This window comes from Anguilla anguilla, chromosome 14 (assembly GCF_013347855.1).
Source record: "Anguilla anguilla isolate fAngAng1 chromosome 14, fAngAng1.pri, whole genome shotgun sequence".
Classification (NCBI taxonomy): domain Eukaryota; kingdom Metazoa; phylum Chordata; class Actinopteri; order Anguilliformes; family Anguillidae; genus Anguilla; species Anguilla anguilla.
Window position 1 is genome coordinate 10,425,045 of NC_049214.1, and position 16,912 is coordinate 10,441,956.

The 16,912-nt window shown below is 37.0% G+C and overlaps 1 long non-coding RNA gene across 1 annotated transcript; it reads left to right on the top strand.

The window, feature by feature from the left end:
* The first annotated feature begins 5,581 nt into the window (after positions 1-5,581).
* Positions 5,582-15,702, top strand: LOC118212492. The gene is made up of 2 exons (XR_004762243.1): positions 5,582-5,718; positions 12,743-15,702. It is a non-coding gene; the product is annotated as an uncharacterized LOC118212492 (long non-coding RNA).
* Positions 15,703-16,912: the final 1,210 nt, after the last annotated feature.

Sequence of the window (16,912 nt, forward strand, 5' to 3'; positions counted from 1 at the left end):
AGGTATTATTATTAAATTATGTGAGCAGTGTTGTTTTGTTTTTTATATAAGTTTGTTCCCAGTTTAAAAAAAAACATAATTTAAAGATTAAATTATTATCCCAGACATTTTTTTAATATGTTTTTAGTTTATTTGTCTTCAGTAAATCTGTATAGATTAGCTTATCTTTATCTGAGTTCATCCAGTTCCTCAGACTAACATGTTCAACCAAACATAATATATCTTCAAGATTAATTCAGACCCAACTTTCTATTTATTTTACACAATCATAAAAGCAATTACACTGCACATTCATGACATGCAGTCTGTAATTTCAAATGACATAATTTTTCACCAGGATGGATTCCTTTGAGTCAGCATGAAAATTAATCTCATGCACACAACAGGATTAAATGAAATGTTGTTCTTCATTGAAAATTATTTTCTAACTCACCATTTGCATATTTGTCAGGTCGTCTTAAATCAGGCCCTATTTTTATATTGACAATAAATAAATTAAGACATCCATAAACACATAAAAAATTAGTTTTTCACCCTGGATTCCCACTAGTCCATTGTTGAGAAATCTGACTTTGTAAAGCTGTGTTAAAATCACTTAATTGCAAATAATTTATCTGCCCATAAAGCCTTTTTCTATGAATGCAGGCTGGGCCCTATACTTACAGTCATGTCATTAGCAAATCATGACCATGGGTCCACAGAAGTGGGATACAAATTATTTTGTTTTATCTGGGGGGGTATGGGGCTGGTATCCTCATTTCACTGGTGTATTAGGTCAACAACATACCAGGTGCCCACAGAGTATGTCATCAGTGACAGATAACCCTGTCCTCTCATAGGATATTATTTGCTCTCTTCCAGTACTGTGTGGCCATTAGCATCTAAAATAGTCACTGGCTCATGGATGAGTTTGTCCCAGGTATGTGAGCATGAGTGTTTCAGGTACAACATTCCAAGCCCACATGCACTGCATGAGTGGTGAATCATGGTAATTAGCTATTTTAAATTAGGCAAAAAATGAGAGTTTCATTTATAGTAACCTAAATCAACCAATTTGCCAGGATTTTCTGATTTCAATGAGGACACTTGACACTTGTAAGTAGCAGTCAGATAATTACATGGTATTGAGCAAGGATGGCAAAAAATATATAAAATCCATAACAACTTCCAAGGACACCTGTTTCACATGGTGTGCTCTAGGGGGAGAGAAACCAGTAGGGATTGGAAGTTTAAATTAATCTCACTGAAGCAAATGTGAGACCCTGTCTCTGCCTTGCTTCTCAAATGCTTGATGACTGTATTTGGGTCAGAGCTCAGAGAGACAAGACGAGGTATTTGCCATTGTTATTAAATTATTCCCAATTAAACAGAGATGAGAAAAAGTGAGGCACTATGTCCTGTCTGAAGTGGCTAATGTGAGAAAAATAACAGACAGGCTATCTCAAAGGGTTGAATGATAATAAATAAAACTCAAAGATGGGCTACACGGGGTAAAATAGAGAACAACTGCTGACGAAATGAATACAAATGGAAAATAGGGACCTCTTTTGGTGATACTGAATAAGAATCACTTCTTTTGGGTATTGTCTAACTGTTTAACACAAAGTTCAACAGAACATGAATAACTATGGTACTTTTATGTTTAATAACCTATTTATTATCAGTGTCATAACATGTTATGCTTCTTTGGTGCTTTTTGCATCCCACTGTAATCTAGGAATTCAACTCAGTTGTTTATACCAGGAGTTCTCAGTCCTGAACTGAGATGGCTGCAGGGTCTACTGCTTTTTGTTTTTACTGAATAATTAAGTGATGAATAACAATGAAAACCGATGGCTCTCGGGGACCAGGGATGAAAACTTTCAAGGAATGTTCCAGATTATCTATATATAAATATAAAGACATTCACATCCAAATATATATGATCATAATCATACAGTATATATACAGAGCCACCAGATTCCCTCACTGTAGGGGTCCAGCATTCAAGCCTGTACCATTCTCTTGTTGCACACCACACATGCATTCTCCCACCTGTTGAGAATATGGTGAAGGATGACTCATCTGACCATATCACCTTTTTCCACATCTCTGTGGACCAGCGCCTATGGTTCGTCTTTGTAATGCGGTTTTAATGCACTGCAACCCTACTATAATGTTTATCTCAATATAGTTTTCGACGGACTGTTCTTGCTGACAGTCTGATCATGTACTGCATTGACATTCACTGTTTTCCCTTACATATCACACTAATGCACAAGCATCATGGTCATCGAATGTACACTTTTGAGCAACATTTTCGACCCTATTCCCTGATGTCTTTCCCATAGATCTAAATGCAAATGTTACTTTATTCACTGTTCCTATTGAAACACTAGCCAGTTGAGTAGTCTTTGTGACTGAAGCTCCTATCATCTGTGCCCAAATAAAGAACCTTTTTTCAAAGTCCTTTTCCTCTTGTCCCTTTGATCCAAAATCAAGGTCAACTGGGCCAACTCAGCATTTTTATACATGTCACAGAGCATGATAGGATGTTAATTGTTTAATTATATAATGCTGTACACCTGTATGGAAGCATCTGCATCCATGATGTTTCTGTACTCATTTATTCAGGCCATTACAGTGACAAGCTAGCTACAGGTACAGCAACAAACAGTCCATTAAAACCTGATCCAAACCACAGACTCTCTAGGCCACACCCACCCCTCCCACACAGAAAAGAGCACCACACCCAGATATATCACAAACACATTTTTGAATAACAAATATAGGTAAAGGCGCATAAATTTGGCAACGGTGCATATAGACAGAGGTTGCCAGGGCATCACAGATAGCGTGGTTATTGTATAATATATTCAAGTTAAAAATCCAGCATAGTATGCCTTGAAAGGCTATTTTAGTGCATTTCAGTTTCACCATGTAAAAATAAAAAGGGTGCAATATTGTTTAGGACAAATGGCTTCACAGGTGTTTTCTTTGTGTATTCACTTGCTCCTTTAGTGCAAGTATAAGAGAGCTTTCAGTATTTAGTCTTGATTCTAGGCTTTTGATTGCCTTTGGGGTCTGTTATCGGCATTTGTCAGCATAAGGACCAGATGTATTGCCAATGAAAGCCAGGGAAGCCATTTTGGGCCTGAGAAATATGAAGAAAGTCAGGGACATAGGCCAAACCTTAGGCTAACCAAAAGGTTTGAAACCTCATTAAGAAAAAAGGGTGCACTGGTGATATATTTATGTGAGTTGTTGTTCAGCACAATTTGTCTGAAGGGCAGCCTTTACTGAGTCTTTGATGCTTTTGAAACATATTTGTAATGCGTTCCATAAAACCGCTTCTGCAGTATGGCTACTTATCTTATAATAACATGGTAACATAAGTACAAAATGGTTCAATAATTAAAGGGGCTTCCTTTACCAACAAATACATGATTGCAGAAAATAGGAATCTATATTTTCTTATTTTTTTATTAACATTTTATTTATAACTTCGCCACTTCACAGTGAATGGGTCTGCCGGCCTTCTCAATGGATTTTTTTTCTTGGGGTGAAGTTCAGTTAGTGTTACATTTTTATTACGGGTATGAAAACTGTCAGTTTCTCAATTTCCTCTGGGAACTTGATTGTTCATTGCTTTAAAATGTGGCTTTATGAAAAGGAGAGTGACGTGCATGATGAAGTGTTGGAAATCACTAGTTGCTATTATTATTTGACATGTGAAATTTGTAACATAGATGCCCTGTAAATGTGCTGGCCTGAAGTAAATTAACCAAGTTGGTTGGAAAAACTCAAGAAGCTTAAATCTGAGCTTTAAATCATATTTTACTTTGAGAAGAAACAGATCAGCAAATATAATTTCTTAGACATGTATCCCCTTCACAATTCTCTCTCTCTCTCACTCTCTCTCTCTCAAAATTTGTTTTTAATCCTTGAACATGCAATAAATCAAATCAGTTCCAATAGGAATACAATGGCCTCATGTCTTTGGCTTTAGGACTTCGCATTAGGGACAATTAGTATGTCTGCATGTGGTAGTTCTGTATTTAGCTGAAGGTGAATGCAGTTTCTTTCCAATAAAAAATTTGAGTTGTACAAAGGACTAAATGTTAATAACTTCTTACCAAGATTGATTATTTTATTAAAGAAACTTCACATTGAACTCCACTCATGACCTAATGTTTAGTAATAAAGAGAAATCTATAACTTGTCATTACAACAGACCTATTGATCTCAAACCTGAGTCACTAATTAATGGAAGAACAGAAGTTCCTTATTTTCTTTTGTATAAATGGCCAGAACTGGGTCTGAGAATTAAAGTGCTTTCATAAGTATAAGATAAATCAATAATGGCATTTTTAAAAACACTCTGGCATATGTTTTGAGTTTTTGGATTGCCAGCATAAAACTTTAATGTACCTTGTATTCATTCATTTGGAGTTTCATATTTGAACATTTTATCTTTAGCTTGCAAAATTAAGATGCACTATATGGCCAAAAGTATGTGGACACCTGACATCCAACATCTCATCCAAATTATTGATATTAATATGGAGTTGGTCCATCCTTTGCTGCTATAACCACCTCCACCCTTCTGGGAAGGCTTTATACTAGATGTTGGAGCATTGCTATCGGGATTTGCTTCCATTCAGCCAGAAGAGCATTGGTGAGGTCAGGCATTTATTGGGTGATTAGGCCTGGCTCACAGTTGGCTTTCTAATTGATCCCAAAAGTGTTGGATGGGATTGAGGTCAGGGCTCTGTACAGACCAGTCAAGTACTTCAATACCACTCTTGACAAAATCATTTCTATATGGACCTCGCTGTGTGCCCAGGGGAATTGTCATGCTGAAACAGGAAAGGGCCTTCCCCAAACTGTTGGGGAAGCACAGAATAATCTAGAATGTGATGTGATTGTAGCATTAAGATTTGCCTTCACTGGAACTAAGGTGCCTAGCCCAAACCATAAAAAACAGCCCCAGACCAAGGGGTGTCCAAATACCTTAGGTTATATAGTGTATAGCTCAGTAGCTCTTAATAATGATAATAAAAATCTCTTAAAGATTTTATTGGCTCAGATAAGAAGGCAGCAGAGATTTCTTACTTTATTCTGAGTGATTTTCTAGATCAAAAAACTGGCGTGGGGATCAAGGCAACACTTTTGATGAAAGCTTATTTGTGTATTGCTGAAACAAGCAAGCCTTCATTTCTGCCTAGCATTACTTAAATCTTATCCATTTACTGTGTTTATAAGACCAGCCAGCTCCCTGATGGAAAGTGTCATTTGTCATAATTGAGACTGCAAAAACACACAAATGTGGATCAGGAATCATAGCTAAGTCAAGCTGTGCGTGTTCTTTGTCACAATGTGTCTGCTCACTGAAGGCAAAACACTTATTGTGTTGAAAAATGATACCCCATAAAACTAGAAATAGAGGAACTGCAGCCAGATCAAGCTTTGAGTGTGCTCTTTTTCTTATGTGTAGACCAGTGTTATGCTGGGCTGCGTAGCAACCCCATGTAGCCAGTGCTAAATGTCAGGAACTCTATGCTCGTTAAGCAGTGTGCATGGTGAAAAAGGTCCAGGAATCCAGACTGAAGGAAGGATGTAAACTCCAGGCCAGCACAGGTTCAGAATCTCTATTCACACAGCTGTACCAGCAAATTTGAGACTCTGGAGACCCTGTATAAGGCATCTGCCTGGTGGGCTGTGGGTTTCCTTCTTACAGTAAGTATGGAACTTAATCAATGGTTCCTACAAGGGCTGCTAGTCTAATGATCAGCAGTCAAGTGTCTTCTTGATTTGTCAACAGTTGCAGTCCTGTGCTGAGGGGTCTTTGATTCTGTGGTTTCCCTTTGATCTTTCTTGACTGATTATTGGGACAACCTAATAACAACCTAAAGTTATTTTCTTTTCACTGATCTAATCTTTTTTGCTCTGTCATATCGCATGTGTGTAACACAAATGCCATGGTAACTTTTTAAAAACTTGAACCCATGATCCATATAATGTTAACATGCCTTCTGGAAATTAGATATTTATGGAAAAAACTTTCAGTTTTGTATTTATTTATGATTTATTTATTTTATTTATTATCACACAAATATAAATTCATGCTTTGTTGAACCATACATTGATTAATAGAAAATGTGCAGTAACACCTGAGAGGGCTTATGCAAGGACCTCTCCTATAGAGAATATCATGAGACTCAATAATTAAAATGGAATATGCAATATTTAGAACAAATATGACAGAAAGTTTAGAGAAAAATAGCCCCTGAATCCATATCACAATCCTATCTACAAATGAGGTATTATGACTATATTATGAGGTTTATTGACTGCTCCAATACTACTAGCCAATCAAATGTTTGTGTCCCCAAAAATAATCCACCAGCCGGGTTCAAGTAAACACACGTGGGATTCCTGTGCTCTGACGGGGGGCTCTGGGGGGCTCTAAGGGCACCACTAAGGGAATCAACAGACTTTGGTGTGCGCCCCAAAGAACCTTGCCTGACCAACAAAATATTAAGAATTGTATAATATTGTTCCATCATATTATGTAAATTATTGTTTTCACTTAGTTTATTCATGTATTCATTGGCATAGCCAGTAAATACATATCCTTTGTTGTATCTAAGTTGGGCTCTACAGACGTACAGAATTCTGATTAATTGTTGAACTCAGTTGTTCTGAAAAAACTAAACCAAACCAGTAGCTGGAAATACATACTATTCATATTCACATTATTTTCAGTATACACAATTATCCTTTCAAAACAGACATTGAAACCGAGAACTTGATGAGAGGGAGACTTTTGTTGCTCAAATGTACATTTTCAAACACGAGACACATAAATTCATGTTATTATGCCACTTCTGTTTTCCTTGAAAGGTAATTTCTGTTTTAAATGAACCAATATGATTTAGGTCAGATTTTCGGTAATTTATTGTGCATCAGTAATCAAGCTGTTATGTATTTATGAATATTTACACTGTGAGTTTTAGATTTTAAAGCATGTCAAACTACACTATTCATATTACAGAACAAAATCGAATTGTGTCTCTCCTGCAGTTCACAGAATACGTGGGTTTTATGCAAATGTAGTATTATATGCTTTGTATTACCATATATTGACATAAATGTATTTTTCTTCATAATGGCTAACAGCTAAACACAAGCCAAAATCTTTTCAGTTACATGTAATTACAGCCCAGGATCTGGTCTGCAAGAGCCACTTCAACACTTGCATCTCTGCCTTTTGAGTGCTAATCCAGCCTCTGAACAATTTATTTCCATCACAGAGAACATATTCATACATTTGAAATATGCATCATTGTCTAAGTTGCTTCCAGTGTCCAGTGTCATTGTTATTTAGGAACAGTTTTACAAATTGACATTTATTTGAAACATCATAGAATACCAAACAATAACAGTAAATACGTGCAACACCAGAGGTTTGTTTTTATATATATTATATATATAATATATATAAAATATATAAAAAATATATATTTTATATATATATATATCTTTCAGTTAGATTGATATACAGTTAACATTTTTCTCATCTATGATTAGTCTGGTTCAAGTAACTGCATGAAAAAGTGAGATATGTGCTCACTACCGGTGACAAGGATGTGTACTACATCAATGTGCTGCTGTCATTTGTAACAGGAATGCATCTTTGTCTTAACCCTTTGTCTGCAGACAAAAAATTAATAGCTTTACTTATCGAGAGTGACCCACTCCATGTATAATTTTGGCCTAAATAGAATTATGCTGGATTTTCAAACCCATTCACCAATAATTAAGCCGGTGGTCATACTTCCAGATAAGTGGGTTACCCTCCATTAGACTCCCTGGTTATTAGCTCCTGGCGTCTTTGGAGCTACACAATGGGCACGTGGGCTCAGCCATCGGATGGCTTCTCATTAATCCAACTCTCCACTCATCAGGAGCAGCATAAGGAAAGAGCAATGTACTCTGGCAGAATGTCTGCTGTACCCGAATACGCTCATCAGGCGCAAAGACCAGGAGAATCAGTTTGAGGCCTTTGGTAGAATTTAGTATAGGTAGGTATAGGGCTTGAATGGAAAAAGCAGAGGAGGGCCAAGCCCCTCAAAATAAAAAAAGGCAAGAAGCTTTTTGGGCAGTAGCCGCTTGGCTGATCATCTGAGCCAGGAATTTAGGGAGCAAGGAACAAGGAGGAACTTTACAGCGTTTCCGATGCTCCAAGCTCAGCACTGGGCCCTTGGCATCGCACTGCTCTGGTTCTCGCTGCCAAAGATTATATGTTGATTTTCCATGGTGCGTTCACTGAGCATACGTTCATCATCACTTCCCAGAAACGAGGGAAAAGAGAACCAGCAAGGAGTCACATATGAACACCATTCATGCAATACCCTTTCTGGGGTTTGGGAATTATTGGAATTTTTTTTCCATGAAAAAGACTATGTCTCCCTCTCTGATAAACAATAGAACTATTTTTAAACCATGCACTTTTGTGCTTTTTGCATATTTTCCACACTCGTAAAAACATTTGCATTTGTTAGATAAAGAGCATTGTTCCTGATTCGATATATTAATGATGTTCTGGCTAACATTTACCCACATTACGTTTTGTTTCAATGTTTCCCTCCTGTACGTCAATTTGCTCCTCACTGGTGTAATAATACAGCTGGAACTGCTTCATACCTCAAAAGATGAAGGAAGAAACGCACCCAGACATGTCTTTGCGTGTGAAGTGACCAGTTCAACCCTACAAACAGTATATTTAAAAATGCTTTTCCCCTTGTTTTTCCCAAATTGGAATTCTCAATCCTGATTTATGATGTACTGTATATAAAATAGTGCTCATCGCTGCAACCTCTGCCACAGCTCTGAGAGTGCAGATAAGCAGATCCTCTCCTCTGAGGCATGCAATGCCAACTTCTTATCACATGTATTGCATTGTATTTACATTGGTATTCATTCATTTAGTGTTTCTTTTGCGCCTCTACATCATGAAACCTATGCACTTGTTGTACGTCGCTCTGGATAAGAGCGTCTGCTAAAAGCCTATAATGTAATGTAGCAGACACAGTAGCTGCAGAGTAGGCATGAACATTAGTATTGACACAATACTGGAGAATAGAGAATAACACAGAGAAGCAGTTACATACACCTACACATTTCTGCACTCACTCTGTTTTAAATATATAATAATATTAGAAAAAGGATGTCACTTGGTGGCTGCTAAAATTATTTCAGTCAACAGCTATCCACTTTCAAAAAGTTTCACCCTCAGCATTTAAAAAGGAGTCTAAATCTATTCATCTGATTATTTTAATTATTTATTTGCTTATTACCCATACTTATGATCAATTAGAATGTTTTCCATATTAATTGTTCACATACATGGATATTTCCTGGGGTTAAACATTTTGCACATGGATAAAACTGCAATATCACACCTAAGATTTGAACCCATAGCATAAACTCTTCCTAATCCCACACTAATCTCATTTTCGTTGGTGTTAAGAAAAGAATCACTGGGCTACGTGCCAATTTAAGCCTTGTCGATAAAGTTCATTTTGTTCTCAGTCCATGTGCACCTTTAGTTAACTTTACAGCCTTTGGCTCAATTAATTTTTAAAATTGCTTTCCCTTTTTAATTAGTCTCAGTTTATTGAAGTTGTTGTAATTCCATTGATTAGCTGAACATTAGGTAGACCTTCACGACAACTGGCAGAATTCAGGAACTGACTGTGCTTTTTCATCACCTCTCTTCAAATCATTAAACATAATAAATAGATCTATATTTTTTGAATAAACTGTTGCTGACACATCAGCGTATACTTCAGTAAGTATGGCTGTACAGCTGATATAGGGTCTGAAAATGGTGTACATTGTGTATATACACAGTGTATTTTTGCAGTGCTTTTTCTGTGATGAGTTCAGCCATGGAGATAAAGTCAGAGTAAGCTCTCGCTTAAAAACACACACACAGTATGTGGCAAATATATTGGTACAGAACAGCAATTTAAAATGCATACTTGAATACTGCTCAATTTTTACTTACAAAGGAGAGAGAGGTGCTGTAGGCCCAGCCATCAACGTGGGCGGACTTGTTCTCTACTCCTAGCCAATTGAGTGAACTGAAGTTCCAGTCATTGTATCGAGTGTCGGCCATTTGGTCATATTACATTTGCAGTTATATTGACTTCCAAGAGTTTGCTGCTAAATTTGTTAAGTGTTGAAGCAAAGCTTGCAAGGTTTTCCTTTTTATTGGCTTCATGTATCTTTATACATTGATTATTACTGACAGATCAAGGCTGCAGAGGTTAATGTAGACTGAGTAGGCTGAGAGAGGGGAAGGGGTGGATTAGTCAGAGAGTAAAATAGCTGGATTCTTTGCGGATCAGCTGGATGGTGAGTTTTAGGGTGCTGGATGGAGGCCAGCAGTGGAGGGGCAGAAGTTAGAGGCTGGGAGTGCATACTGTATCAGCAGCACAACTTGAAACGGGAGACGTGCCACTGCAGTTAATGTGGGCTGCGGGTGGTAACTACTGGAAACAGACAGAGAGAGCGGCCACGTACAGCACAGCGAGAGCTCCTTTGGGTGCAGTTAGGGTTCTTTAAGCAGCTCCAACTTTTTAAGCAGCTTTTTTGCCACACCGACCTCGCTGAACATAGATCCTGGGCAAAAAGCAAAGGTCTTGCGGAATCAGACAAAAGGGCCTTTCCTTTTCTTCTGAACAGTACGTGACTGAAACATGTCAGTGCTTGGGGTACCATCTAGTGGATGAATGACAGACAGAGCTTTCTCCTGCCCTCTCCGCTCGCTGCCCCGCCTCTCGGTAAACATGCCGGCCCGGATGCTGTCGTGCCCCGCTGCAGCCTCCAACTGGCTCAATCACGGAGTCCCAGGGGGGCCAACTCTGGCTCCACGGGGTTGTGTGACATCATCATCGCTGCTCTCTAATGGAGAGCTCGGCTGTCGGAGGACTTGTGAATAATTTAGCAGCGCTGCTGCACTTTATTACCCGGCCTATGCGGCAGAGAAATCTGCCCTAAGTGCATTAGTATAATATCGGTGGAAACAAGCCCTTATTGACATGTACAATCAATATCAACCATTTATGGCCACAGAAGCAAGGGCATATCGGATGTATTGACAGATAGATTTAAGTACTGCGAACTGCAGCTGTGATTGAATCCTGTTATTAACCCTTTGATCCCCTTTCTCGACAAGCAGCAAATGTTAATGCTAGAGTTCCATTTTTACACGTTTCAGATTTGTGAATCCTTGTTTTAATGATAGTATGCAGCTTCATACAAGTACAATTAGGCCCTGTATGTCTGATATGTTAATATCTGATGTGTTATTTTCCATTTTTTATTTTTAGAAAAATGTATTCTTAGAAAACTCATAAAAAGGGAGCCAACAGTTTCATATTTACAGGATTTCTTTTGACAGGAAACAGGAAACAAGGGAGAAAGTCCTTACTTGACCCTTACCTCTGAGTCATGTGACACCAAGCAGCACATTATTTTGATTCCAGCACCAAAAATCTAGAGAACTATTTTAGATAATGCACAAGTTACTTTTAATGTTTGAAAAAGTAATAGATGCATTGATTCCCCTCGTTTTTTTTTACTGCTTATCATAATGCGCAGTACCAACGTCCACAGAAAAAAAATGGCTGACACCCATGGGCCCCATTTCTCTTGTATCCTGTTACAATGACTGACTCCTTTATGGCTCCATCTGTCACAGCTTTCACATACAGGGCAGTGGGCTTGGTTGAAAAAGAATTGGCAATAGCCTAAAGGTAGCAACAAATGTCAGAGCTCTAAGCTGGCAGATCACGTCATCGAATTTCTAGACTATGGGCAAACAAAGAGAATGAAACAGATTTTAAATTCTGATGTTATTGTATGTGTTTTAGTGGAAAGATGGGGTAATATCGATTATACTAAGCAAACCCTTTGGTTGCCAGACCCTGTCTGAAAAAAATCTTTCTTTTCCTAATTTGGAGCAGCATCTTTCTAATCTAAAATCTAATCACCAGCCTTCGTGAAATGGTATACTGAAATGTAACTATTTAATCAATAGAATTAATCAACCAACATTCTTATTAACGATTAACACTGAATCAATTACTGTTAACATCCCTATGCTAGATGAAACCTTGGGTGCGTTCCAATCATTTTTTACCTCCTGGCTTCCTTTCTTTGCATCATTTCCTAGTATGGAAGGCCAAAAAATATGTGAAATTGACCCGCCTACATTTTATTTTATTCATCCTTGTCTCCTAGGCCATTGACTGGCCCAGAAATCAATCAAGGTCCACCATCTTTAAGGAGACAAAAATAAGTGATTGGAACAAGCCCATTTTGACAACACATGATTCCAGACATCAATTCCATGTATTTTTGACCCATTTGGCTTTCCATACAAGGAAAGGACGCAAGGAAAGGAAGCAAGGAGATAAGAAAATGAGTGATTAGAATGCACCCCCTCTGTCTCTGTCTGACTCTGTTTAAACCCTGGCTTCATGACATTCTTCACCGCAGTCAGGAACCCATGCAGGCCCTTCATACCACTAAAAAAAAAATGTGTTCCCTACGTAAACCACCAGGAATGCTTTGTGTGGAAAAAAAAACACTCAGGTGGTTTTAAAAAGGCATGACAGAAAATGATGTATTTGTTAAAAAAACTCAATGATAAAGGAGAATGAATAATGCCAATATATTCTCTGTGCAGACTGGTGAAGATCTGAACAAGTTCAAACTGCAGGTTCAACACTGACACACCGGAATACACTGACCGCACCAACTGTCTGACTCATCTCAAAGGCGCCCTGTGCACTCCTCCAAAGAGCCGGTCTGCAGCCAGACTCATGTGACCTCTTCATAACATCTGCCAGGAAGCATATCTTCAGCTCTGTCCTATACGCCCTTGAGGAATATTGGCTTTCAGCACTGTATATTTGACCAATGTCCAAATATCTTACAATGTAATTAATTAAAAGTGAGCTATAGATATTACGTTCCTGTGTGACACTGTAGGCTGTTGGGTCTTGTCAATGAGTATATTCAGATTGTTTATAATTAAAATAGAAAAACGAAACTAAGGATATCAGGCCTTAAGGCTACAATCAGAGTTTTCTGCAATTTTCAGCCAGTTACTCATTCATAAAATAATCATTTTAAACATTACAAACTAATAGTGTCTATTTTTAGCGAACAAGGGTTTTCCCACAGTTCAGGGACCATTCTACTCAAAAATGATTACCTGGTCATTGGATTTCTGTGGCAAGGTGCCTGGAAGCTATTTATATCTTAAGATAAATGCTTATCTGAGAGGTCCAAGCAATTACATGCTTGAGTTATTGTACTGCTTGCAGCTCTTTACCCTGTGCAGGGAAACATTCATTGTTAGCACCGTAATGACAGGGCTCTTATTTAATGGCTCCCTTGTCTGCTCATGTTGTACAGTATGTAAGTATTCAAACAAAGAAAAAACCTTTACTCCTTTTTCCAACAAGTCATGTGGTTGCCAATCCTCTCCTATCAATCCGTTCATTCAAAAAATGCAATACATGATGAATAGAACATATAGTATACCAGAATGGCGAACTTTGTGTCTTCCTTACAATCACTTCTTAAAATGTACTTTTATCAGAAGGCATTCCTTTAGTCTTTGATTAGTTTATTTCTTATAGTTTTTGTTTTATGCTGCTTTTAGATTGCTTTTCATCCTCTATTTTAATATGTATTCATTTCTTTCTATTAGTCTACTGTATTTTATCTCCTTGTTATTATTTTCATTTCTGTGTAAAGAACTTTGTAGCTCTGTTTTGAAAAGTTCTATATAAATAAAGATTATTATTATTATTACTGCTCTATTATGCAATGGAATATATATCTAGATTTTATAACATGTTGAAATTTAAGAATTGATGTTGAATACAATACACAAATACATAAATAAATCTGTTTTTCAAAGGTAAATATTATCATTAGCATTCTGCTCCAGGCTTAGGATGTCAAATATATTTGATTCATCCATGCAGCGAACACCTCCATTTACACTGATTTGACGCATGCCATAATAGGTATAGTCATTTAGTTTTACTGCTTGCTTGAAATAGTAACCTTGCACCATTAACACAAAGCAGTATTACTGTTTCTACATTTCAATATGTCATCATAGATATCAATTTTATTTCCATTTGTTTATTCATAGTATGTCCCCCATTCAGCTCAGCATGTCTTGCGCTATTGGAATTCATGAATGGCTTTGAAATATTCCACCTACAATCTATTAATCAATTAGACTGTGGGTCTGCATTCCATTCTCAATATTGGACACAAATACAAGCTCCTGCACCTAGTTTATGTTTTTTATTTATTTATTTTATTTTAGGCTCCACCCACTTCTGATGCACTGATGACTTGACATAAATGGCATTACTGCAGATTACGTATTAATGCAGTTTGAACTGGAGAGCAGTTACCGCGGTTTGTCTAATGCACTCTGCCATGTGCCTCGAATCACTACAGTGGATTGTGCCTCTATTCATGGAAAGCTCCTCCCATAGGGAATATTCCTCTGTAAATGAATCCTACCATACTGCTGCATTCATAAAATAAATGTTAGCCACCCCCATGTGAAACACCCTGCACCTGAATATTCTTCTTGCACAAATAAGAGTCTCTTGTAGTTGTCATGACCCACAAAATAATGCAAATTAACAACGAGGACAGTAAGGTTATAAAGGCCAATACTATGAATATCAGAGAGGATATCTGCTGAAAATCAACATGCAGTTTTGTAGAAATTGGTCACCAAGCGGAAATAGAATATGTCCTTTGCATATATGATATTTATGAAGTGCAACCACCAATCAGAATGAAAGCACTTTCGCTCTAGCGTTTCATGGTACCCATCAAGGAGGGTGGCTCCCATTGCCAGAAAGAAAAGATGGTACCAAACAAGCACTCAATCACCATCATAACTTGCACTGTACACATTACATGAACAAGAAATATTTCATTATTATAAATACTTATTGAAATGGACTGAAATTATTAGGTTATATTAAAATTTTGTGTATTTATGTGTATATTTCTGGCTCTTCCGAAAAGATTTTATTACATAACAATTGTCTCACAGGATAAAAAATCAATAAAAAGCTTGTGTTAGCTGAAAATAAAGCACTTGCATTTGTTATGAGTACGAGTGTGGTCATAATGCAAGTGTGCTAATGTTATCTAGAGCTGATAGTGTCATTATAAGGAAGCACTTACCATGTTAATTGTTTACCTGTCAAGGAACTACAGGGAAAATTTGGTTTATAACTCTAATCTTTGGTACTAACAGAAATGTTGATAAATGCGTATTGTCCCTAACAAACCAGCAAAGAAACAAACAAATTTCAAGTACATTTTTAATCATTTCTTCTAGTTCATTGTTTGTTTGCTTTGAATATAATCTGGATATTCTCTTTCATTTCTGTACATTTGCCATGAAAATAATTCTGATTAATATTATTAAGTAGCAGCTTTCTGAATGTTGGAATGTTTTTTCTGACTATGAACCACTAGAGTAGAACATTGAAGGGTAAGGTTATTCATTTAACAAAGGCTTGTCTTCTACAATGAAAATATTTCTGCATAAAGGTTCTATAACATATATTTAAAAACTATAAAAATGTATTTACCAAATTCCACTAGTATTCTTGTTTTGCTTTTGGTTTGATTTCTGTGTTTTTGAAAACAAAGGTGGGGATTTTCTTCGGGTACTGAAAAAGTGTAGCAGAGTGTACTGTGTTATCTCGGGGTCATTAAAATGGTCATTTTTATTTTTGTTTAATTTCCACTGGTATGTCTAACATCAGATCCATTCCAGTGGTGTCAGAGGTCAATTGTTCTTAAATCCACCCCTGCTAGTCAGTTATTACTACAGGACAATAGAGAAGAGCTTCCAAATTAATTATTATTATTATTATTATTATTATTATTATTATTACTTCATATAGCATTGCGATTGCATTTTTCATACTATGATCCACATAAGTGTGGATGAAAGATGGCAAAGGTACTTAATTAAGATTAATGATGAGAATGACTCATTCATCCAAAGAACATACCTAGGTGACTTGCTAGCCAATGTGCTGCCGCTGCAGAGTAGAATTTAATCCACAATGTTCCTTTGTACTAAATCAAATTAGACTGTAGTGTAAAGGGGTGAATCTCATATTGAAAATGTGGCCAAATACTTAATGACTTATAATACTATAGGAGGTAATGCTTTTTATTAATAGATTATGAATGTTGCTTCGTTGGCTATGACCATGGGCATGAGAAGTTTTTGGTGTTAAAATCCATGAGTGTTGCCATGGAGAGTATTCTTTTCTTGTTCTGTGGGCTGGTGACATTTCATGACTGAGAAAAAAATAAGTAAATTAAAAGCTAATGGTCTCTGTGCTCTTCTTTATAGAGAATCCAAGTTTTCAAACACTAAAATGATCTGTTACTCAATTTATTGACTTCAAAGATTAATTATTTGAAGTTTCTAAATAGTTTCCTTTGCACATCCAGAGATTTGTGATTTGATACTGATTTCATTCTACTGTCTCTTGTTCATCTATCTTCAGACAACTCCAATTCTTCTAGGTTAGAGGCCTTTCATGATTAAAGACAAGATTAAGTCAGAGTCACAATGATATAAGTGATAATTCTTGATTGTGGGTTTAAAAATTAGGATGGATTAATTTATCTTGTTTTAGTTCATGAAATAATTTATAGCCACAGTCCTGCAGATACAGATTCACGTCAGTTGCTTGAAGCAATCCAGGCATTTACATGTCATTGTGTTAAATTCCATCACTTTCACTATTCATTCCTACTGGTAGCCATGGTAATCCTG